At 39.6% G+C, this 26685-nt stretch overlaps 1 protein-coding gene across 3 annotated transcripts in view; it reads right to left on the bottom strand.

The window, feature by feature from the left end:
• LOC139450549 (protocadherin-11 X-linked-like) overlaps positions 1-26685 on the bottom strand; it is a 212106-nt gene that overhangs the window by 144432 nt on the left and 40989 nt on the right. For 2 of the 3 annotated variants that reach the window (XM_071232295.1, XM_071232298.1), the window contains exon 1: positions 14459-14616. The exons of the other annotated variant lie outside the window; for it this stretch is intronic. The gene's annotated coding sequence lies outside the window, so the exon portion shown is untranslated. Of the gene's footprint in view, positions 1-14458; positions 14617-26685 lie in introns of those variants that run through there. 3 annotated transcript variants of the gene reach the window in all.

The following is a 26685-nucleotide window of genomic DNA, read 5'->3' as shown; positions in this document are numbered from 1 at the left end:
TTTGAGAATGGTGGCATGTCTGTCACTGGAAGTTTATGAAGAGGAGGGAAGTGTTCATCATAGGATCCCATTGATGTCATAGCCTGTTCTGTGTATGATACATGGTAAGAGGGTGGCCTATGTCCAGTAGTGAGACTGTGAATCACAGGTCAGTGAGGTCAAACACTGTGTATTTATCCTGTTATGGATATCTAGGCCCGGTTGTAGATGATGCAGGTATATCTTACATGTGAGTGAGTGAGTGAGTGAGTGAGTGAGTTGGTGGGTGGGTGAGTGAGTGAGTGAGTGAGTGAGTGAGTGAGTGAGTGAGTGAGTGAGTGAGTGAGTGAGTGAGTGAGTGACAATGTTTGTAATAAATGAACTCACTCATCTTTCCATTCATAGAGTACACACTTAATGGTCATAAAATAACATCATCAAAACAACTTGACCAAATAAAAGGATTTTGTCACAGTTCAATAAACACCAAGGTCTGGCATGTAATGAACTGTTCACGATCATAACCAACTGGATTCAAGAACCTCAGGGATCATTTGTTATACCTGAAGCTGGTCATATTCAAAATCAGATGAGAACAGTTTTCCATATCAACCAATCTGGACTATAATAGCTTGAAAGATAGCTCTCAAAATATAGAAAAAATGACTGGAATCAAATCTACCAAATTATGGTAATATAAGTGGGCCAGAGGCAATTGAATACAACCAAGGACATCATGGTAAAAATGACCCCTATTATTTCATGGCGCTGCATCATATCCATCAGAAAATATCGGTCAATTCCTGATACATAAAATCACACAGAAGCAAAGGTATTATTGTTTGGAACACACTTTGACTACAATAGTGGCCGCCATCCTCAGTTGGCTTTGATCATAATTTCCTAAAGCTGATGAACAAAACAAACGCAGGTAAACTGTTCTGTACTTTAGGCCGCCTTAACATAGATCACAGACTTATTGAGGCAGGCCCCTGCAGCCATATTGGAGGAAATACAAATAAGTGAGGGGCATCAAAGGGGCTGTTCAATTTTTTATTGCTATGTTTTATTTAATGGACATGAAATCAGGCAAACAAACACACACAGTATTCCTTCTGGCTGTTTTTGTTTCATTTCTTTTTTTCCCAGCATTTTTTAACTGTTTGCAAGAGATGAAAATTAACCTTACTGTGCCTGCCTGAAAAAGTGCAAAGATAAAACACAAAATTGCCTCAATTTTAAACAAAAAGGTAGACAGATTTGTGATTCAAGTCATAAAAAGGCTGATGTTATCTGTGATCACTGAATGGATACGTCGTGCAAATGTATGTTGAATGCGTGAGACAGAAACACCATATTCATGCAGTAATATGTCCATGGCTACAAAATAATAAATTTTTAACAGTATTTCAGTTATATCACGGCGTGTCAGCTTAATGTGGGAGGAAAGCCTGAATTGATGCAGGTCTCAGACTTTTACCACTTTGGTGAAACCCATGAGCATGGGTATGGTGCTGACAAACCTAGAAACATAATCAGGGCAAAGAGGGATTCGAATCCACAATCATAGGTTTCTGGCATGTCCAAGGGACGCAACTCTGCACAGCGAATCGTGGCGCCTGGGACGACTGGGCCACCCGTGCCCCCTACAAAATAATAGGGAGGTGGGGTAGCCTAGAGGTTTAAGCATTTGCTCATCATGTGAAGTCCTGGGTTTGATTCCCAACATGGGTGCAATGGGTGAAGCCCATTTCTGTGCCTTCTGCTGTTGGAATATTGCTAAAAGCGGCGTAAAACAATACAAAAATATTGGCATCACAAATTGCATAACCAATTGCGGAATTGAACTGGTATATGATGAGCAAGCACATACACCATAAGGCCATTCCAATGATCAATCAAGTAAATGAGTATGGTTTTGCTGCTTGTAGTACCCTTGTGGAATTTAACCTGGACCTTTGGCAAGCACTTTAACAAAAAGGCTACCTCACCACTAACACAGAACATCCAAACATCAGCGATCTGTTGGATATGTCACACTGTCATGAACGCTTCTAGTCATGTCCGCAGCCGGAGAGAACACTTGATGTGTTCTCCAGAAAGCCAATCATTGAAACAGCCAACTCCATCGTGTGGACTGATATATGGCATCACCTAACTCATGGAGATTTACATCGACGACATTGCTCAATGCTACATACGCTAATTTAATAACTCCAACAGCGAACGATATTGTAATCATATTTACCAATATGATTATTGATATATTTGGGCATGGTGATGGCATGGTGACTGTGGAGCATTAGTCTCAGGGTATTCACTGTTGTCTCGGGTGAAATCAGAATGGCATTTGCATTTAGAAATGTTACATTTGTACGCAAAAAGTAGTTATACTTCCTGGGTAATTTATTGACATATTTGCCTACATGATATTTTGTATGAGTGTGTTTCATCAGAGCTTGAAGTAACGGTTTCATATTGTCAACAATGGGGTGAGGTGAGTAGGGGTTTAACATTGCTTTCAAGATTATTGCACATATTTAGCCATCTTCCCGAGGCAAGTGAGTTAACTGACTATAAAAGTCCAGGTTCCACCCTTGCCGAACTAGGCTGGTATTATGGAGTTACATTTTGGCTGGACTAACGGGTCTATGCATAGACCAATCAAAATCTCGCACCGAAATCGAAATTCGGTTTGTAAACTGTTCTGCAGATTCCGGTCGATTGCAGGATTTGAAAAGCATGTGCACCGCCAACTTGTTGTCAGCAGATATTTTCCAAATCTTTTCATGTTTTTAATCAAGGTGCTCACGTGATTTGATGCATTTCGTGATGTAAGACCCGTTTTATCACAATATACATCTTGATTATCGATCAGATCGCCCTGACTGGGCTCCAAACGCAAGTGATATGAGAGGTGGAGTCTCATTGGTCCATAGGAGAGGCTTAGAGGGGACATAACTGGTAATAGCCACTGGTGGCGCTACGATCGAGCCCAGTAATTCCAGCCAAGTTCGGCAAGGGTGGAAACTGGACTTTTAAAGTCAGTTAACTCTCTTGCTTCGGGAAGATGATATTTAGCATGTGTGGGGCATGTCTGCTTGTACAAGCCTAGACAAACCCCAGTTTTATAGTGCTAGCCCACTAAGATACTGTGCCGCAGTTTAACATGGATACCCCACTCAGACACAGTGTACTGATTTCGAGCCAGCCAGTCCTTGTTTTAGCCCCTGTGAGTGCCAAGAAAGGCAACAACAAGTACCATCTTTTAACATCATTTGGTATGATGCAGATGGTGATCGAACCACCTACCTTCACTCTCCAGCAGATGCAATAACCAGTACAACACAGAGGCAGTCTTACCACAAAGTGTCCATTCAGGAATCAAACTCAGGCCATCTTGAGGAAATGCCCCAAGCCTTGTGGGAACAAGGTGTTGAATACATTGAACAAGGTACTGGGATTGTAAGATCAAGTCGATTTCAGAGAACTTTGTAAACCTCGACATTCAATTTTACACAACACCATTAGACGTTAATTGAAATCTACTATTAATGATCTGCCAATGATGAATCAATGAAAACCATGCTGGTACCACTGTCCTTTGTCAATCAACCAGAGATTCCATCTCCCTTGTCACCACTGACAGCAATTAGAGCAGATTCTAACAAACCAAACACTCCACAAAAAACAAATGAGAAGCTAAATAAAGCCAGGTCAAGTCAGCATCTCAATGTGGAAGTGAGGGAAATAAAACTAGTCCAATAAAACAAGTTGGTTGTCTGAGCTACGCTCAAACACAATGCTAAATTACCATGTTCTTTGGGCATTGGCATGGATCTGTACAGAGGGGGAACATATCGACATGTCTACACATTTTATTGCATACTGTACTGGCGCCTGTACGGTGAGCGAAGGACGAACAGGGACACCAACACGAACAGGGGAAGTTTTAAGACGTCATCTGAGGCATCTAGGTTATTGCTTGTTGCTTTTTGTTTAATGTTGCATTCAGCGATACTCCTTCTGTATGATAGCAGCTAGCTTGTAAAAAATCAAGCTTGGACCAGATGATCCAGTGATTGATGTTATGACCAATGTTCAAAGGGAGATTACTCTTCACTGTCAGGTGCCTATTTTCAGTATTGGTCTAGACCTTGTAATTAGGAGTGTGTAAAAGTTCCCAAAATTTCAGTCAGGTAACTGGACTGGCAACTTTGCATAGTTACCAGACCAGATAAAATGTTGAGAGTCCAGGATTTCCAAACATATGAATAAAATTAATAAAAGGATAAACATAATGAAGCCGCCATAAAATTTCCGAGTCCCATGATGGGATTCAAACCACGGACCTTGTCCACATGGCCAAAGAGGTTAACCCCGTCAGCAAGCTGACAAGGTAAGGATGTCATCTGTAGGATGACTCCATGCCCTGCTACAATAAGAACAGTACTGTTTAATGTTAGTGATCAGAAACAACAATAATTTGGTGGATTGTCAACTTAGTTACTTCAACACCCGACCATTGGGCATGCAACTTTTCAAAACTGACCATCCGTCAGTAAAATGGACTGTCTCGGACAGTGGGCAGGTGGGTATTTTAAACACTGTAATTAGTGTCTTGCTTGAAACTGAGAAGGTTAGATTGATATACATAATAAAATTTGATGTAGCTGTCAAATTTACAAGGACTGTCCATTTACTGGAACCTTATCCTCCTTTAGGCAGAGGAGTTATGATGCCATGAAAATACCAAGTCTGACTATCTGATCCATATGCCAGCCTAGATTGAAGGATACCTATTTTATCCCTGAAAAGGGGATGGGGAGGGTAGGGGGATGTCATGGTTTTAGTGCTGCTTTGAACAGTACGTCAGTAGTATCATGGCATGTCTCCAATATAGGAGTGAGCGAGTGAGGGTGGTTTTACGCCGCTTTGAGCAATATTCCAGCAATATCACGGTCGGGGATACCAGAAATGGGCTTCACACATTGTACCCATGTTGGGAATCGAACTTGGGTCTTTGGTGTGATGAGCAAATGCTTTAACCACTAGGCTACCCGACCGCCAGGGAATGACAGTCTTTTCTCGTAACTGTACCTACATTGACATCAATATCATGGTCTCAGAACCATATTGATGATCATAGAAAATGACTTCATCATATCTGGTGGTGATGGTGAGATGGCTTGACTGCATGTCATCATTTCCCAATGACCTGGAACGTAGCTTATGCTTTCATTCACTGGTTTGTCTGGTCTTGATCATTTGCAGACTGCAGCATTAAACAACATTCACTCACTCATGCAACAAAGAGAAAGATAACAGTGAGTGAGTGAGTTGGGCTTAACGCCACTTTTAACAGTTTTCAAGTTATATCACGGCATGTCAGCTTCATGTGGGAGGAAAGCTCGAAGTGATGCAGCTCTGAGACGTTTACCACTTCCGTGAAACCCACGAGGACATGTATGGTGCTGACAAACGTAGAAACATAATTGGGGCGAACCGGGATTCGAACCCACAATCATAGGTTTCTGGCATGTCCAAGGGACACAACTCTGCACAGAGAATCACAGCGCCTTAGACAACTGGGCCACCTGTGCCCGCAGAAAGATAACAACTTCTATTTGTACATTATGTAAAGGAAGGCTATTGGTCCATCTGCACCTATTATCACATCGAATGTAGGGCAATTATATATAATTGTTTATTGAAAGAAGAGATTAGAGATATAAATGTACATGAACTCTGTAAGAAAGACCTTTGACTTTGATTTTCTTGAACTTAGCCTGATATGTTATTTACAGTTCATCAAAGCTGACATTTACATGCTTTGAAACCAGCATGAAGAAGCAGTACGTTTAGAGAATTAATTTTCTTGGGAAGCTAGAGTATCCATTTTTTAACTGCAAATTGATCATGGAATGTTGGAGTTTGACTATTTGTAGATGGTTTTGCGCTTTTTAGCATTTTGAAATGGTTTTGTAGCTTATATATATTTCATTGAAGAAATGCTCAGGTTACCAAGGATAGAGTGTTATTTCATATCATACCTCTCCATTAATGAATAAGTGCTATATAGGTTTATACCATGTATGATTACATAAAACCACTGTCTATATAGACTACTGTGTTTTAATAACAGACATCTCAAGTTCATCTTTCCATTCTGATTAATATATGTACAGTCATTGAAGGAATTCTATCTGTTAGTTCACATGACTACATACGTGAATGATTGCCATGAACGGGAACTAGAAGTGACAAGACAACACAGCATTGTATACACAATGTGCTTTGAATATAGACCACTCACACTGATTATATCATGGTGATTTAAAGACACACTATCTATAAGGTTTACAGAGGGCAGTGAATCCACTTCTTCCGCTCACTGCTTCTATGAGTAATTGCTATGAACCGCAACTTGAGGTGACAACTCGAACAAATCCAGGATATAGACGTCTATCTATACAATGAAGTATTGAACACAGGCATATATTCCCCCCAGACTTAAAGTAATAAGCAGCTGATGTTGTAGATGAAGGCCATTATATACATGAGCTGTAAGTGTCCTTATAAAAAAATGCTAGCAGTAAAACAACGGTCTGACAACTAGGACCAACTGCTGAGCATCTATTGAAGCACATTATCAGAAGCAAGAACCGTTCTGGCTGGAACGAGTCCAGTTTTTGTGCCGCTCCAGTGAAACTTTGCAGTAAAGGCGTGAGCAGTTTTTTTAATGTTTTTTTACGGGACTTGTATTGACGACAAAGTCACAGGTTGAACAGTACTTTAGGGAAATGTATTCCAATTGCTTTTAGTTGTGGCTGTCAATTATGACACATGGTCTAGAAATGGAGACCTTGAGACTAATATTTATGTGTGTGAATACCTCTCCAATTATTTTGTACCTAATATTATTTTTGAACCTTAAGCACAAGACAGTCATGAAGAAATGACTTTTTCAAGTTTGAAGACCACTTTACATGTCATGATAATTTATAATAGGGTTACTTAGTTTATATTGCTTACTTTCTTTTGAAATTTTTAAAATTGTCTCAGTGGGGAGTGCTACAGGTTGAGCAGGATTAGCCTTTTTGCAAACACCTGCTGTCATAACTGATTTTCAGTGATCCATTCAAATAATTTTCATCAGTATTTTGCCTTTTACACCCAATGGAATCAGTTTCAGCAGATAGTCGAGACTGATTATTCTCTGCTGCTGACATTTTGAATTCCTGATGGATTTACATAGAACCAGTGTGTGAAATAATTTTAATTTTTCAAATCTTACAAGCCCTGACGTAAACATCTTAACCACTCAGAAACAGCTGAATAAACTCTGTTTACATATGACCATGGTCAATCAATCATGCATGTTGACTCAGACTGGGCAGCCTCAATGACTCATGGATGGATCTCTTAAGACACTAGCAACTGGTCAGGCATCTTCTAGTCATAAAACATCTATGCTTACCATTGACCATTGTGACTGACCAATGGGTGCAAACTGATGTTCTAAGACAAAGTGCATATATGCTATAATGGTGCTGAACTGACTGGCTGCGATTATCCATCAAGACATCCACATACCATAACATTGGGTCAAGCATCTCCCTACAGTGCAGTGATTATAGGTCTCGCTTAGTCCATTAGTGTCATGATACTATATATTATATTGCGATACTGTGTCATGACATACTATTTCACTACTATGCTAAAGTAAGCAGCACTTAGACCTGACACATCCCTCCACACTGCCTCATGCTGAAAGCTATTCCAGCATTTCAGTAATTTTATTGTATTTGTTTGTTTGTTGTTTAACGCCACACTCAGCAATATTCCATCTATATGACAGCAGTCTGTAAATAAGCGAGTCTGGACCAGAAATCCAGTGACTATTACTGTAAGAGTGAGTGAATTTGGTTTTACGCTGCTTTTAGCAATATTCCAGCAATATCCTGGCGAGGAACACCAGAAACGGGCTTCACACATATTTCTCATGTCGGGAATCGTAAGCTATTCTAGCAGCTCAGTAGGTTTATTGTAAGACATGTGAAATGCTATGCTAAAAAAAGCAGCACTTAGACCTGACACATCCCTTCACACTGCCTCATGAAGTAAGCTATTCTAGCAGCTCAGTAGGTTTATTGTAAGACATGTGAAATGCTATGCTAAAGTAAGCAGCACTTAGAGCTGACACATCCCTCCACACTGCTTCATGCAAGCTTTTCTAGCAGCTCAGTAAGTTTATTGGTATTATGGAAATTGATGTTCCATGGAAGCGCTGGCCTGTCTGCTACTGCAGGGATCACATCGTCATATTAACCTGCACAGCGGAATCCAGTACTTTCCAAAACATCTTTATTACATGGCAACAACTGGAATGACAGGACTTTCTGATCACAACAGTGAGCTAACCTTACAGGAATACGTAGTTAGACACACAGTAAGCAATGCAAGATCATACTGTGTGATGTGACAAGTTTCTGGTCACAGCAGTAAGCTACAGTTACAGGAAGATGTAGTTAGACACACAGTAAGCAACGCAAGATCATACTGTGTGATGTGATAAGTTTCTGGTCACAGCAGTAAGCTATAGTTACAGGAAGACGTAGTTAGACACACAGTAAGTAATGCTATAATAACATACTGTGTGATGTCACAAGTTCTTGATCCTGTAGAAGGCTAGTAATGGGGACGGTGAGGGACGACAAAGCAGTAAGCTACAGTTACAGAAATTTCCAATTAGACACTCAGAGAGGAAAGTCAGCTATGATACCATACTGCCTGATGTGACAAGTTCTTGATCCCAGAGCAGGCTATTGTAACAGGGGGGGGGGGGGGGGGGAACAGTGAGTGCTGACAAAGCAGTAAGCTACAGTTACAGAGATCTCCAGTTAGACACTCAGAGAGGAAAGTCAGCTATGATACCATACTGTGTGATGTGACGTTCTTGATCCCAGGGCAGGCTATAGTAACAGGGACAGTGAGTGCTGACAAGGCAGTAAGCTACAGTTACAGAGATCTCCAGTTAGACACTCAGAGAGGAAAGTCAGCTATGATACCATACTGTGTGATATGTGACAAGTTCTTGATCCCAAAGCAGGCTATAGTTACAGGAATTTGCAGCGAGGAACTTGGCAATGCAGTTAGCACTGGCTGTAAGGCAGGTCCATGACTGCTGTGCGTTAACTGACAAGGCCGACAGTTTCAAAGGGCTAAGAGTGACTGAGAGAGGGTTACGCACAGGATCTGCCCTGACAGAGAGATTTCAAGGGGTTTCACTCACTAACAGGGATTCCTCTGTGTGTGAGCTGAATCTCCCCATGCATTTCTTTTCATCAAATACAAATAGCAGGGCATTTTCAACACAAAGAATATCCTGAATATCGTATTAAAAACATTGGTGAAATTACAGAACTTGAATATTTTTTTTTAAAAGTTCTTTCATGCATTTTGTTATTGCTGAACAACCATTCCTTTCAACACAATGTCATGGACAGACAATATATACATGTATGTCAAATATATCTAATATTTAAACGCCTTTCAACAAATAGCTGTTAGACTATTTCTGCTATGCATTGAACCAGTAAAATGTGAATATTTTATTTTTGAATAAAAACACACACGATTGTTCAGATGATAGTTTGTAGGATCAAGTTGCACTTGGAAAGTACCAAAATTATGTTGACATTTGAAACAAACACTCATTACTAAAATAAAAAATTGCAAAAAAAATCATGAAAAATCAATCTAACCACAGCTACAGTTTTAAAATAACCATGGGAAACAGGAACATGTGAATATATTCTTTGATTTCACAAAATCCATGCTAATCGTGTAAAAGATGGTAATATATGGATATACTGGGAATTTAACGACTAGCATCACAAGTGTAAACTGATAGATATTTCAATTACTATCTCATTAAAAAGCAATCAGTATATTCTGATGCTCCATTAGGAATGTTAGAAAAAAGCATTTGGGGAACTAAATTCTGTCATGTTTGTGAAGCGGAAAAGTTAATATTGTATTTCCATTTCAAAGGTTATTCCAAAGTTGTACCTGACTTTGATATCATATGAAGTTCGTAGTCAGTAGTATCAGCACGACTCAATCAAGTTTAACAATTATGCAGGCTTTGAACAGACCTAAACAGCTGTGTAAGGTTGTTATTATATTCAAATTCCTGAAAATGGGAATTATTTCTTTGATTGCCAGTTTAAGCGTCCGGGAGGAACACTCTCAAGTATCTGATCGCTCATCCCACATAACGGAAAACAGGAATGATATGATTCTATGCGAGAGCCATGTTCATTCAACTCACCTTTTTAAATTCTCGTTGTAAATCAATTATATGATATTGACTATCCCATGTTAACTTTCTCATCTCACTAACCAGATCTCTTTCCCTGTCTTCAACATCTCCTTTACTTCCCTGGCAATGAAATCTGTCTCGGGGGATGGTCAGGAATGATTGTTCTCTGGAGTTGATCTTTTATATTTATCAGGAATCGACCCCCATACTCCTACAGACCTACTATTGGTCCCCCCAACCCCCCCGAAACTGACAAAATCTATCCCTTTTTAACCCTCCCATACTTCAATCTTCCCTTTTAATTTCAGTGAAAACTTCTTCAAACGATTTTACACCAAACAAATTTCCTCCCTTCCACTTTGACTATTCTTATTTCCAAATCTATCCCTTTCTAGTCTATCCTCATACCTGTTTTCAGTACACAACCCTCTTGCAGTATTACCCCACATTCTGTTGAATCAATACCTTGCATCCAGCTTAATCTCCATGTTCCAAATCGAATACTGTAATTTTCCTCATTCACAGTCAAAATGTACAGCTCTACCCACTCTATGTTACTCCAATGTGAACCTCCTCCAGAGTGAGCCCTGTTAACCTCAACACAAAGTTTTTCAAAATCGACAAGCAACATCATGCTCTAACTACAGGCAGATCAAAAGATGGCCCATGGCTTGCTGCCTGCTACCCCCACCCCCACCACCCACACAAGCCTCACCCCTCCCCTATTTTGGAGTGAGTGAGTGAGTATGGTTTTACGCCGCTTTTAGCAATATTCCAGCAATATCATGGCGGGGGACACCAGAAATGGGCTTCACACATTGTACCCATGTCGGGAATTGAACCCGGGTCTTCGGCGTGACGAGCGAACGCTTTAACCACAAGGCTACCCGACCGCCCCCACTATTTTGGAAATACCACATAAACTTTCCAATATTCATGTATTGTTCCATCCAAAATTTCATTTCTGGTTTACATTAAACTTAATAAACACAACTTAAAAAAAAACATTGGAACTTCCTTGTCATCAACCTAATCATGAAACAAGTTCTGACAGTTCTATCTTTTCAAATAAAAATGTTATTAATTTGAACATTACTTATGGACTGGTCATTTAGAGAGGGAGAGCATGAAAAATGTTAATCTCCCGACCCCCTAGGAAATGACCAGTCCCTTACTTCCCACCTATGCCCCATACACTTCCCGACTTGTTCCCAAGCAGTGAAATAATATGATTATGTGAGAAGTTATTTCCCGGTTACTATGACTGCCTGTCACACTGACTGTGATACCAACTCACAGATCTGTGATCTGTCTCACAGCTGTAACCCTATACTCCTGAAATACATGCAACAAAGACAGAAATTTCCAAAAGCAAATCTAATTTTCCAAATGTCGATACTTTACTTTCCCACTTGGAGAAAATAGACATTATTCGTCTCAGAAGACTTGGTTAATCTCTGTTATAACCCTTTACTACAAACAATGATTAAAGTCTTAAATGGGAACATTTAGACCATATGCAATCCTATTATAGCTTTAGCTTTCACATTATTAAAATCTGTGTCCCTTCTTCAATAAAACTGAACGTTTATGCTTCAGACATGGCACTGAGCCATGCCCTTTATACTCCCGAGTCAGTATTCCCTCTACAACACTACACCAGGGCAGGATGGATTTGAATTCTATATATTAGAATTTTACTATCTTGGTCCAAAGAAAACAGATTCAATAATCATCTGAGAATATACAGGGCCAGTGTGATAGTCTGATAGAGTTCTCAAGCCTTTATGCTGCGGTTACAGCGTTCCAGCTACAGTTGCCGATCCAGCTCCCACTGCACTGGGCGAGGGAGGCATTGATTATAGGGACAACTGATGACTAGCTGCCCCTGTCTCCGCTAGAGGATGCTCGCTCTCTTCAAGGCATATGGAACCTCTCCAACCCCCCTACTCCTGCTTGGACATCACAAGGGGTCCCCCTAACTCTCTGTCAAAGAGGCTTGCTTGATTACATTACTTTATGTTTAATTGATTTCAGAAGCTCATTACTGTTTAATTATAGATTAAAATTGCATGTGAGAATATAGAAAAGGGCCAAATGAATGTTATGTCACCATTTATTGAGACCATTTTCAATGATGCCTGTGTACACCTTGAAATCTGTGGAGCATTATTTATTAATTGGTTTTCAACCCCACGGCTATTTTTAAAAATCCAGGGATGACATTGTAAACAAATCGTATCATGGTGCTTGTACTCTTTTAAAAATCATTATCCACAAAAGGCAAACAGAACTATGAACCTCTGTAAGTGAAGGATATGCTTCTTAAACTAAGTCTCAGGATCTATCTTAAGCCATAAAGGGTTTTGCAGAAAATCAATAAGGCACCCAAATTCCATTCTGCCTTTCAAACCTGTACCTCAACCAGACTATCATCACACCATTACAAACAACGCATCGTGATGAGATCAAGTTGAAACATTTTTTACTTTTACAATATCTTGCCAATACCAGGAATCTAGAATGATCCAATTTGACTTTTCGATGCTCGGTCCTCTTACCTCATTTATAATGTATAACAGTCATGGCTGATTAGGAACATACACTAAAACCTTCACATTCATAGAGACATGCTCTTGTGTCCCGACCATCAATGGAACTTCTACAGATTTTAAAGTGATCTCAAGATGTGATACATTAAAATGCATTTCGACACCAAGTCTGAAGAATACTGGTCATGGTATTTGAAATTCTCATCCAAATCATTCAATTTACACTATGATTACCCAGAATTCAAATTCTACAAGAAATAGTGCATCGCCTTTGAACAGATATCTGATCTTACATTCATTGTTCATGTATAGTTCTTAAATGACTCTTGATTTCTTCGAAACGGATGCTACTGATGTCTCAAATTGACAGCAAAGAAAGTGAAGGAATTTATAGTCATAATATTTTCTAAATATGTCATTGAAGGACAAGAATACTTTATGTATATTTTCCATGACATTAGATTCCTTTTGAATTTTTCTGAACTACTTTAAAGGATGATTGGCATGTAAAATGATATCTTTCTATGCATGTATATCATCGCATTTCAAAGACTGATTGTTTGTTACATGAGATTTGATAATAAAATCCATCCATTTCAAACTAATATCAAACAACATTGATTTTGCCATATGCTACCTTGATCTTGTTTATGTACAATAGTATCTTCAAAAATATGGATTTTGACCGTTTCAGGGCAAGATACAGTCTTCACATTGCGCAATATAACATGGATTCAGAGTGGTCTGTTTGTTAAGTGTATAGAAACATATCTTCTGGGTCAGATATTTGACATAAAACGAAAACTATCAAAGCAAATTCAAAGAATTTGTATGTTTTTGTTCAATTATGTTTATTTGATTTATATCAATTTAATCATATCACATTTCAGATCATACTGATTCCAGTTTTTATACTCGCCAATATCTTAAGTAGGGATTTCCTTATCTGGAAAATATTATCCGATAGATGTTGTGAAGAACTGCCAGTTGTAACCGAATACAGATATAATTACCTATGATAACATCTATTTCACAGCCCAAGTCCATACCAAATGCCTATAAATACAAACTTCTGCTTGAATCACAGGATATGATTAAAGAAAAAATCCTAAATAAATCTTCATGAATTAATAAACATTATAAATTCTTGGAGATATTTCATGAAGGCATTAATATCTGTGTTTTTTCAATGATAAAATCAGCATGGCCAGTTCCTATTACTTCATGAATTTTCTTATCAATGTTTGAACATCCATATATAGCCTGGATCATATTTGCTCTAATCTTAATGAACATCACAAACATTAATATCATTTCACTGAAATCTTGTGTATTTTCAGTTGGATTAAACCTCAAACACTAATAAACTTTCAACGTATTGTTCACAAAAAGTTGGTCACTTCAAGTCTACAATGAACAATCCATAACTATTATAGAATTACATGCCTAAAAAACACTGCCCACAAGCTATCACTGCCCTTTCAAATAAAATCTATCTTAATTTTGTTTAAACTCAATGAATTCCTTCACACCCTTGTGTTTTTTAAAGGAACTGACAGTCATTATACATAATTATCCAAAACAGAACACACAAACCTACCTCTCACAAAGTTATCTCCAATGCTATATGTAATCCACTATGGTCAATTGCAGTAGATACACACCGCTATTCACTATAGACAGTGAAACGCTTGCTCTTAACAGTCATATATACCGCTAAGCACTACACGCTGATATCACACCAGTTTCACCTTTTACAAGATGCACGTTTGTTTCACTCCAACGCTAAGCACATCCCTGCTACCTTTCGAACCGAGTGCTTCCATAGAGACATTGCTCCGCCCCCTGGGATGATTGACAGGTTTAGTGAGGCGGGCAGATGGTCATGTGACTTGGACTAGCCAGTCAAAACACAGGCACATCATCAACAGTAGCATCACATGGAGCCAGCCTGGTCATGCTGACATGGGTGAGAGTGTGTTTGTTGCATGTCTTGCAGTGCGTGATTTGTTGGTTGTGAATGGGCAAAGCTTTGAGTGTGTGTCATGGGAGGGGGTGAGGAGGGAGGGGAGGGGGATATTTAATTGCAAGGATGGGAGAGGTATTGTAGAAATTAGAGAATACACACTTATAGATGTTATTTCATGTCACTCTTAGCTGACTCCAAACAAACAGCTGATCTGAAGGAATCTCTGTAAGATTTTGACATTTGAAAGAAAATTACTTTTATAGAATATGCTTAAGAATGTGTGTTAACGTAATTATATTGTTGATCAATTTTCCTCTTTGAATTGTTTCAGTACCCAGAGTGTGCTTGTACCCAAAAAGAAATAAAATGATAAAACGGAAAATATGTGTTAAGTACAATTACACTGTAAGTAATTGGGCAGATGATTAACATATTATCACCTAGAGTCAATTAAGTGATTACGTAATACCAACAAGTATGTCTGTTTGTAGTGAATGTCAGTGATGGGAGGTAGGGAGGTAGGAGGTAGCCAGTTGGAGGGATGGGGGGCAGGGGGAGGGGTGAATCGTAGGGGTCTACTGAGGGAAGTCAAATGATGAGGTAGTCCCCCAGAGTCAATTAAGTGATTACATAACATCAACAAGTACTGCTGTTTGCAATCAATGTCATGGGTTGGTGGGGGGTAGCATGAAGGGAGGGGTCATGGGTTGGGGAAAGGGAGGGTGGGAAGTTAGGAGAAAGGGGGTGGACAGTAAGGGGAAAGGTAGTGATCTAGGGTCAATTATGTGATTGCATAAAACCGACAAGTTTACAAGTATAATGAATGTCAGTGATTAGAAACAGGGTGTGAATCAAGCAGTGGTGGAATGGTGGATTGTAAAGGGGAGTGAGTGAGTTTGATTTTACGCTGCTTTTAGCAATATTCTAGCAATATCATGGAGGGGGGACACCAGAAATGGGCTTCACACATTGTACCCATGCCGGGTCTTCGGCGTGACGAGCGAATGCTTTAACCACTAGGGTACCCAACCGCCCCTTGGAAAGCAGAAAGGAGGAGTCAAGAGTATATGAAATAAATGGAAATAAATGGGTGGAGGAGGGAAGGGTGGAAATGGAGGGAATGTGACATTAAGGGGATGACAGTGGGAAGTGTATGTGTGGGGGACTGGGGGATAAGTGGTTTTAGCAATGTAGGTAATAGATGGGTGTGAGGATTGTAGTATGGGGTGCACTGTGGGTGTGGTTTCAGATAGGTTTATGAGAAAGGATATATGTTGGGTGTGGTGTTAGGTAGCTCTGTGATAAAGGATATATGTCGGGTGTGGTGGCTGGTAGGTCTGTGATAAAGGATATATGTTGGGTGTGGTGGCAGGTAGATCTGTGATAAAGGATATATTTTGGGTGTGGTGGTAAGTAGGTCTGTGATAAAGGATATATGTTGGGTGTGGTGGTAGGTAGGTCTGTGATAAAGGATATATGGTGGGTGTGGTGGTAGGTAGGTTTGTGATAAAGGATATATGGTGGGTGTGGTGGTAGGTAGGTTTGTGATAAAGGTGGGGTGGGGTATCAGGTAAGGCTATGATAAAGGATATATGGTTGGTGTGGGGTCAGTCATCTAAGGTGCTGCAATTCACTGTGCAGAGATGCATCCCTTGGAAACACCAGAAACCTTAAGATCATCGCTGGTACAAATCCTAGTTCAACCCGATTATGTTTCTAGGTATGTCAGCACCATACCCGTGCTCATCAGCTTCACCAAAGTGGTAAATGTCAAAGACCTGCATCATAGGTTTTCCTCCACATTATAGCCAACATGTGTTGAGGTAAATGAAACTACTGTTCGAAGTAGCACTAAACCCCACTCACTCACTCACTCACTCACTCACTCACTCACTCACTCACAGAACGTAAAATGTCTAAGACCTGCATGACTTTGGGCTTTCCTTCCACTTCAAGCTGACATGCTGTGATATAACTGGCAGTTCTTGGGGGTGTTAAACCTAACTTACTCATTGTTCTGTGTAATTAGGATAATCACAAACTGCTAAGTTCATACATATCATATATTTGACCTAGAACATATTGATTGAGGGATTCTGAATCATATTTGCTGCCACTGCAAATCAGCAAAAAGCCTAGTTTCCTTAGACTGTACCACAGTCCCTGAACCATATTATTTTCCCTTCCACCCAGCCCTTTCTTTAATGCCAAAACCCAAAATGAAGCAAGTCTAGATTCCCCTCAGGTATCCCATGTCGCTGGGGCTCCTTTTCAATTTAAAGGGAGTTACTTGTTTATATCAAAATTCTATATTTTCAAAGATTAAGTGTTGGTCTAAGTTCCCTTCAAGCAGCATTAAACCTCTCTCTCTCTCTCTCTCTCTCTCTCTCTCTCTCTCTCTCTCTCTCTCTCCTTACTAAACCCTCTCATCCATCCCACCCAGGCCTCATTTACTCACTCACCCTGCTTCCTTCACATTCTTCAGTCCATCATCTCCCTGCTTCTGCACCTAATGTAGGATGGACCAACATTGAAACAGGAAGAGGTCACCACCACAACTCTCTCGGCCAGGTAAATCTGCCAGACCACATTCACAAACTGCTGACCGATTTTACTGCTTTCATAATATTGGCCCCAGTACCACATGCTGTTTGTCTGGGAAAGCCACGAACCCAGCTCTTGGTCTGCATAGGGTTCTATAATCACCTTTGGTTTTATTAAAGAAGCATGTTTTTGTAAAGTCAAATGTCCGAACATGTGAAAAACCGCAAACAATTGTTATGTGAACTTTACAGCTTTTTAAGTGCTGAATGGCAATTTTGATATTTGTGTTGTAAATTTCCGCTGTCTAAGTGCATATTTCATATGATTTTTACTTCATAGCATGTAGAGAGAAATCAATGTTTTGAGATGAGTAAAACAGTTATTTCATGTGGGGAGTGTTATATGATATGATAATTATTTCAAAGTATTCATAAGGCCCCATTTTACGAGTTTTTTAAAAATGTTTTCATGAATTCTTTAACCCCCTGCAATTTACCTGTCAAAACGTATGTTCCAGGATATCAATAAAATATACCAATTCAGCTTTAGCCAGATTAAAGGAAAACTTCATACAAAGATAAAACCATCATTAAATCCATACCCCAAAAATCAAAAGAAAACTACCGCATATTTTAACAATTTATCCCTTTTATTATTGTGTGAATAGTTTTCAAAATCCATGATCCCATCCTCTATACCTCGACTATCATGAATATAAATATATCAGATCTATAATCTTCCATCAAATTGTTTCATCTCAAACAAATGAAGCGGCAACAGTGTAAAATTCCATGTCTTCCGCAATATCTTCCCAGAATGATGCAGCCCGATCTTTAGCTTTGATGGATCACATGACAGGGGCGACTGATCACAATTTACTCCCTCCATTCCTAAAGAGCCAGTGACTCCTTTCTGCCGCGTTTCCGAAGTCTGAGAAAGGAGCCCTAGCTGATGTTTTGCTTGCTGAGACCGCAGAGCTAGGCTATTGATCAGTAACTGCCTCATCTAACATAGTGTTGGAGCAACGTCGGGGACGGTGTATGTGTGTAGTCAAAGTGCTACATCGTAACGTGAAGGTCGTTAGATCGAGAGTAAGGGGGTGACCAGCCTATTTATACTTCCGCATGATGAAGGAGAGGACACAGCTTTAAAATTCGGGACACAGGATGAAGTTTATTTGTTCGATATCAGATGCCAAGTTACTTTATTGAGGAAAGCTGGAGTGATGTCCAATTTAGATCGCCACACTTTTGCAGTGAGTGTGTGAAGGTTCGCCTTTGGGAATATTTGGTATTCAGAATAGTCGTATATGTTTTTCAATAAGTTTATAGTTCAAACTGACCTTTCAAGATATGTGGAACTATTATGATGACTTTATGATGAAAGGTTGATATTTACTCAAGGGAACACAATTGTCATCAGGCAACACTTATATTAGTGAGTGAGTGAGTATGGTTTTACGCCGCTTTTAGCAATATTCCAGCAATATCACGGCAGGGGACACCAGAAATGGGCTTCACACATTGTACCCAACTTATGTTAGATGCCCTGATAAACCATCATTGTTTGCCAAAAGAAACCTCAAACAGAAGCTAAGAAGGCATATCAGAGTGTGAGTGAGTGAGTGAGTGAGTGAGTGAGTGAGTGAGTGAGTGAGTGAGTGAGTTTAATGCCAAATAAATGTCTATTTACATGTGGCACACCTCAAGGCCAGGGAATGTACAAGATTTCCTCATTACAGATTCTTGATGCTTTAGATGTGCTGTGCTGGAGGTTTTCTACTGGTTGAACATTCACCTACAACACTTTATCCTTTGATCTGTTTGATCATGGCACTGTCTTCTTAGTTGTGTCAATTTGCTGTACAGAGTTGTCTCCCTTAGATAGGTCAGAATCCTATGATCATGAGTTCGAATCCTGGTTTGATCTGATTATGAATCTTGGTCAGTCAGTTTTACCAATATGGAAAATGAAGACCTGCATCATTTCAAGCTTTAGTACCACATATAACAGAAACAACACTCACTCACTCACTCAGTGTTGGTGTGTACAAGGTCATTCATTTTTTTAGCCATGCACACCTTGCTAATAACACAAGTACAAGGTCATTTATTTTTTTAGCCATGCACACCTTGCTAATAACACAAGTAACTTATACTACAGATTCTTGATGCTTGAGATGTGTTGTGCTTGAGGGACCACTAGACAATCAAATGACAAGTGTACCAAAAAATGTCTTGACAAGATTTGAAAAGCGTATGGAGATGCTGTGTCTGGGACTGAATAATTCCCATTGTATGGAATAATAAGCCTCATGAATACTTGAAGCCATGTTTAAAACAATGCAGTATTCTTCATGTTACCTATCAATATTTTTGTACCAGCACACAACATGTAAGAATGACTGTTGAATACGAGTTCTCCATATTTCATTATGTCAGTACATATTGTCTCGGTCAGCAAGTGAAGATGTAAGGAGGCCAAAAGAGCAGAGGGATGGCTAGGGGTCAACTAGACACAAACATGGAGTCACAAGGCTCTGTAGCTCACTTTAATTCTTTGGGAATATTTGTAACATATGTTAATTTTATATTTTTGTTTGTGCAGTGATCAACATAGCCTTTCACCTATTATTAACATTGATGTCTACACAACAGATCTATATATTTGTCACCTACGTAAGGTTTTTTCCCTTTATTTCCAGTTGTCATTTATCATTCAGAATTGTCCGTGAACGATCTGAATCTTCTCTGTATCAAGTTACTATTTTCTATCCCAGAATGCAATATTTTTTCTACAGAGCATACTCAGTACTAAGGATGTGACGTCATTTTGTTTTTCTTTATCAACAACAAGAGCCATAATGTCATTCAACTTGCTTCCATTGTTCTTCTCAGCCGTCATTACAAGCTCACTTAAATTTTTTTTTAATATTAATAACATTAGATCTAGATATTAAAGGTCATAATAAAATGGTGAAGAGATTTTGCAAACAAAAATAACAGAAATTGCTAAAAAAGCAACATCGGTATCATTACACCACTACTGCTCACTTATTGAGATCACAGATGAGCCTGACTTGTGTAGGCCACAGACACGTACATCCCTGACATACTGGTCAGCTGGTCAGTTCCGTTCCACCTGGTGATGGACAACTCCCTTGAGGAGATAACTCTCCCACCTTTCAAGCCAGCCGATAACTGAACCACTGCCTTGTCAGTTGCAGGTGTGGAACACAGACAGGGGGGGCATGTACTTTACAACCCCCTTCACTCAAGGAGGGGCGGTCGGGTAGCCTAATGGTTAAAGCGTTGGCTCGTCACGCCGAAGACCCGGGTTCGATTCCCGACATGGGTACAATGTGTGAAGCCCATTTCTGGTGTCCCCCGCCGTGATATTGCTGGAATATTGCTAAAAGCGGCGTAAAACCATACTCACTCACTCACTCAAGGTGCTGCTCCGTACAGTAGGTTTGGATAATGCAGTTAGGCCAGACTAACATAATGTGTTTGTTTGTTTATTGTTTTACACTACACTCAGAAATATTCCACCTACATGGCAGCAAATAATTGAGTCTGGACCAGACAGTCCAGTGACTGACATCATGAGCATCGACCTTCACAAATGGGATACATGCATGAACCAAGTCAGTGAGCCTGACCATGCACTGATCCTGTTAGTCACCTCTTACGACAAACATGGGTTGTTGAAGACCAATTCTAACCCAGATTATTCTATTGTAGATGAACCTGTATGTCACACACAAAAAGCATTGTTCCACTGAACCACAAGATAAGAAACATATAGTTTGGGCCTAAATAAAATGATACCATGTTGCATGCTAAAGAGACCCCACATGTTTAGCTTCTTTAGAGAGGCTATGGCCTGGTTCCTATAAACAGTCTGGATATTGTTTAAATAAGATACTGTGTTTGCAAGACAGGTGACAGCATGGCAGGTAAGTCTTGTGCACTTGATCACAAACAATATGAGGCATGCCCACAAAGCAGACAGCGATGCCTCAGGTCAAAGGGTCCCCTATTCCACAAAGACACATGAGGACTTGCTACAGCTAAAGTAACTAATGTTACTCTCTGTGCATGTTTGTGTGTGTGTGTGTCTCTCTCTCTGCATGTGTGTTTGTATGAGTGAGTGTGTGTATGCTCTGTCTGCATGTGTGTGTGTGTGAGTGTGTGTCTCTCTCTGTGTCTGCATGTGTGTGTGTGGGGGGGGGGGGGGGGGGAGGGGGGGGGGGGGGTGAGTGAGTGAGTGAGTGTGTGTGTCTCTCTCTCTCTCTCTCTCTCTCTCTCTCTCTCTTTCTCTCTTTCTCTCTCTCTCTCTGGAGCAGCAATGTTCAATGCTGTGTGGGCACACCTACACGCCATTAACCAAGTCACCAGGCTTGATCATCTGATCCATTAAGTCACTTCTTACGGCCAGCTTAGGCTGCTAGGATCCAGTTCTAACCCACTACCCAACATGTCCCCAAGCCAGTTGCCTGTCACACTTACTTAGAACGAGTTCAGGCATGTTGCAATCGTGGCCAGTTTAGCGCAGGGCATTTAAACATCCATTTGTTTCTCTACTAACACAAGTTTTATGATCAAGACCAATCAAAGTGTACCCTCACTTCAAGAAGACAATGTCTCAATTTCACAGAAGGCAATAATTGTGTCTAGACCTACCTACACTGAAAATAGGCACCAAACAGTGGATCATGGTTTCCCCTTAACAGTCTCCCAAATACCTAACCTTTCCCTGCTAACAGGAGGTGACTGGGCCCTTAAGTCTCCAGGGAGGATGAACTGAGAATCATCAGACACATATATCGCTGTGACAATATAATATTCAACATCTTGAATGCTAGACATATCATGAAGTTCATGACAGAAATGTTGCATCTTGGCATGCCAGTGTTCCATGAAACAACAAGCCATCAGACAGTCATATAGTGCTGCATATGTAGAATTAATTGCATCATGCATCGTTTCGGGCAAGTCATGCAAGATTCTGTTCAGGTCCTATTGCAAATGTGTTGACAATATTTTATCTATGCATGACCTTACAGCATTGCACGCAAATTAAGCCAGCATGCAACAATGCATGGGATTCTTGTGTTGACAATGTATCAGTTATTCATGGGAGAGGTAAGTTCTTTAAAGGAACATGTGTATTTGGGATCAGGATTGTGTTAAGGAAAGGGTGTTGTGTGGGTGGCTGTGAGGTGTGTGAGGGGGGTATGTTGTCCTACATGACATGATAATGACGACCAGGTGTAGAGTTAGAATGGTATTGGGAAAAACAGGGATAAGGGGTTGGAGAAGGGAGTTAAGGGGATGTGGATGTGAGTTTATAGGGTTGGGGATTGGGGTTAAGGAATTAGGGATGGTTGGTTAAGGTGTTGGAAAGGGAGTTACAGGGTTGGAGAAAGGAGTTAAGGGGTTGTGGGTGTGTGAGGTGTGAAGGGGGGAGATGTTGTCCTACATGAGATGATAATGACGACCAGGTGTAGAGTTAGAATGGTATTGGGGAAAACAGGGATAAGGGGTTGGAGAAGGGAGTTAAGGGGATGTGGATGTGAGTTTATAGGGTTGGGGATTGGGGTTAAGGAATTAGGGATGGTTGGTTAAGGTGTTGGAAAGGGAGTTACAGGGTTGGAGAAAGGAGTTAAGGGGTTGTGGGTGTGTGAGGTGTGAAGGGGGGAGATGTTGTCCTACATGAGATGATAATGACGACCAGGTGTAGAGTTAGAATGGTATTGGGGAAAACAGGGATAAGGGGTTGGAGAAAGGAGTTAAGGGGTTGTGGGTGTGTGAGGTGTGAAGGGAGGAGATGTTGTCCTACATGAGATGATAATGACGACGAGGTGGAGAGTTAGAATGGTATTGGGGAAAACAGGGATAAGGGGTTGGAGAAAGGAGTTAAGGGGTTGTGGGTGTGTGAGGTGTGTAGGGGGGAGATGTTTGTCCTACATGAGATGATAATGACAACTAGGTGTAGAGTTAGAATGGTATTGGGGAAAACAGGGATAAAGGGGTTGGAGAAAGGAGTTCAGGGGTTGTGGGTGTGTGAGGTGTGTGTGGGGGAGATGTTGTCCTACATGAGATGATAATGACGACCAGGTGTAGAGTTAGAATGGTATTGGGGAAAACAGGGTTATGGGGTTGGAGAAAGGAGTTAAGGTGCTGTGGATGTGAGGGTGTGTGTTGGGTATGGGAATTATGGAGTTTGAGAAGTTAAGAGCTTATGGGTGTGAGTAAAGGGCTTGTGGAAGTTTAAGGGTTTGATTGTAGCAATAATGATATAAATATGACAGCAACTTTGAGCAATGGCTACCCACATGATGGTGCAAGAATGTATGAATGGTTAACATTCAAGAAGGTAAAAGAGTTTTTATTTGTATCAAAGTGTTACATTATGTTGTAACTATTTAACTGAGTTGTGTCAAACTTGCTGATAAAACTGAATGTAGTTCATTCTTAAATAGCATGGATTGCTTCAGGTATGAGCAGCAGACAAGCATCATATTCCTCGTTCATTCTTATTCAATTGCCCATTCATCCTACACACCCACACACACATCCACACACCATGCAACACATGAACCATCCCACCAACCAACTCACCAACCACCCCACCCAACCAACCAAGCCATCCACCAACAATCTCACCACCCAACCCACCAACCAACTCATAAAATCACCCAACCAACCTATCCCACCAACTCACCAACCACCCCACAAAATAATTGACAAACCAACCAACTAACAAATGATCTCAACCACAAATTATCCCACCAACCAACTCAACCAAACATCCAACAAACCCACCATCCATCAAACAAACCAATAAATAAATGCACACACTATACTACCAATCAACCCACCTGCCTGCATATAAATTGTCATACCAACCAACCAACCAACCAACCAACCAACCAACCAACCAACATGACTCACTTCTCCAACCACTCACTCATTCACCCCTCCAACTACATACATAGAGAATATCATACAAGCATGTGTGTCATATGGATTTTATGAAACAAGTATCAGAATTCTTGTATTTCCCAAGCGAAAGCGAGGGTAATTCATGAAATTTTATACAAGTTTTATGAAAATCAGTAAGGCACACATGTGAGTGTAATCATTTCTTTATTACCCATAATTTCTTAACCCTTCTAATCTCCCCTTTAGCAATATATGTAGCAAACATGACTGCCATCTAAGAAAACCACAATTTACAAAACTTCAACAATCTTCAACTATGACATCATTTCTAATGTGACGTCATTCTCAACTTTTGTCACAATAAGATCTGAATGACATCCACAATGACATCCAGATGAAGTAATCAATACAGTGGATGCATGAAGTGATATTTGCACTGGTGCAAATACATTTTTTTATGAAATCGTTTGTTTCTAATCCTATGAGAAATAAAAACTCTTATGACATCACTCTGTCCTCAGTTGCACTTTGCAGTCTCACTAAAGTATTTAACTGAAAACAAAATCTTTGTAAAATGATGTTAATTCTGGTCAGACAGTTGCAGATTTTAGGAGCAAAACATTCATGCACAAAATCATTCAGCTTTCAAAATAACACGGATCCCTCTAATGATACAGTCCAGTTTTAAGACCACAAGACTATTAATTTCTTCTAAATGGTAAGTAGGCTAATAACAAAGTATGTGCTTACCCCTACAACATTGCATTACTTCAACCATGAAATGCCATAATTATCTTCAGAACCTTTTCAAGAACCCATTCATGTTGAAAACAAGTTATATTACTCGAAAATGAGTTTACTCAAGATATAATGAGATGAAGTAGAACATTTTGGATTGGCAATTACGACAGAAGCACATCTGAACATGTTGAAAATATACATGTTCCTATCCCAGGAATAATATTTCACAATGAAAACAATCAATAGTATTTCATGCCTTCATGAAAAGAAGGTGAGTACAGCAAGCACTTCAAATCTGTAATATACTCAAATGGCAAATATTATCATAGACACAAAATAACAAGCCTTACTCAACATTTCCTAAACTGCACAAAAATAAACATTGTTAAGACTAAGGAACAAATGGCAGATATCGAGGCATGTGATATTTCCTCAATATCACGCCAAAACAAATTGCTATTAAATAAATGTCTTAAAATGCACAGTGCTGTCCTTTTCTTCTAGTTAACAATGTGATTTATAATAGTGAATGTGCTTGTGAGTGGTTTATAGGAAATAGAAGCAGAACTATTCTCTTCCAAGACAATGGTTTGAACAAGACAAGCGCTCCATCGTTGGAATCAATTGCTGGTATTTTCAGATGGTAAAACCAGAGTATACGAATGTTTTGCGAGAACCTTTGCAAATATATTGATTACAGTCTGAGTGGAGACTTCTTGGACTCCAGCACATATTGTACCATGATGACAAGCAGCAATATCTTGAAATGATTGATGATTCATGTTCTGATACGAAATTCGGTAAATAGAAAAGGTTGAAAGTTCATTTAGGAGCATCAAGCCTGATGAGAATGAAGTCCTGATTTTGAATAGGAGGGTAAAGTAAGCTTTTACAGTGGGTGGTTAGAGAGGTGGTGTTTTTGATAACCAGTCTTGCTGGGCATTTTGGGATCCGTGTGGCTTCCGCAAGTATTGGAATCCATGACTCCAAAAGGAAATGGTCTGAATAGACCGATGGCGCCACAGTTTCAGGTACTTAGGTCATGTTTAGTTTGGAAGCACACTGATATGAACATTTTTATGTATGAAACCCAAAAGGTCAAAGAAAAGAAATCATTCTTTATAAAAAATATGTTTTCAAGACCAAAATGAAATTCGGAATTAAATTTTGCAACTCACAAATCTTAAAAAAATATATAAAATCATCATTCAAAATCCAGATTTGAAAGAATATTACTTAAAGATGTAAAAAATCAAAGCTTATTCAATATCAGATTATAACATTTTTATAAGTAGAGGCTTCATTTAACAAAATATATACATCTATCTCTTTGAAGATATGTTCACTGTATCTATAGTTTATTACTTGCCTAGACTCTGAATAATAAAAAAAAAAGTAACAAAAATCGAGAGAAAGATGTTAATCTGTTTTAAGGTTAATAATTTACAGAGACTATCTTCCAAATGTTGTATTATTTACAGATATAATGGACAACATTATGCAAAGGCTCATCTGTAAGATAAGGATGAACTGGTCTCTAAATATAAGCAGAAATTCGATGTATAATGTAGTAGCACTTAAGTCTTGAAATAAAAGCAAAGCTAGACAGTAACTATTGGCTTT

Source organism: Haliotis cracherodii, unplaced genomic scaffold (genome assembly GCF_022045235.1).
Source record: "Haliotis cracherodii isolate W230 unplaced genomic scaffold, xgHalCrac1.p SCAF_8, whole genome shotgun sequence".
Lineage (NCBI taxonomy): Eukaryota > Metazoa > Mollusca > Gastropoda > Lepetellida > Haliotidae > Haliotis > Haliotis cracherodii.
Note: the sequence above shows the minus strand (reverse complement) of the source record. Positions and strands in the feature narration are given on the sequence as shown.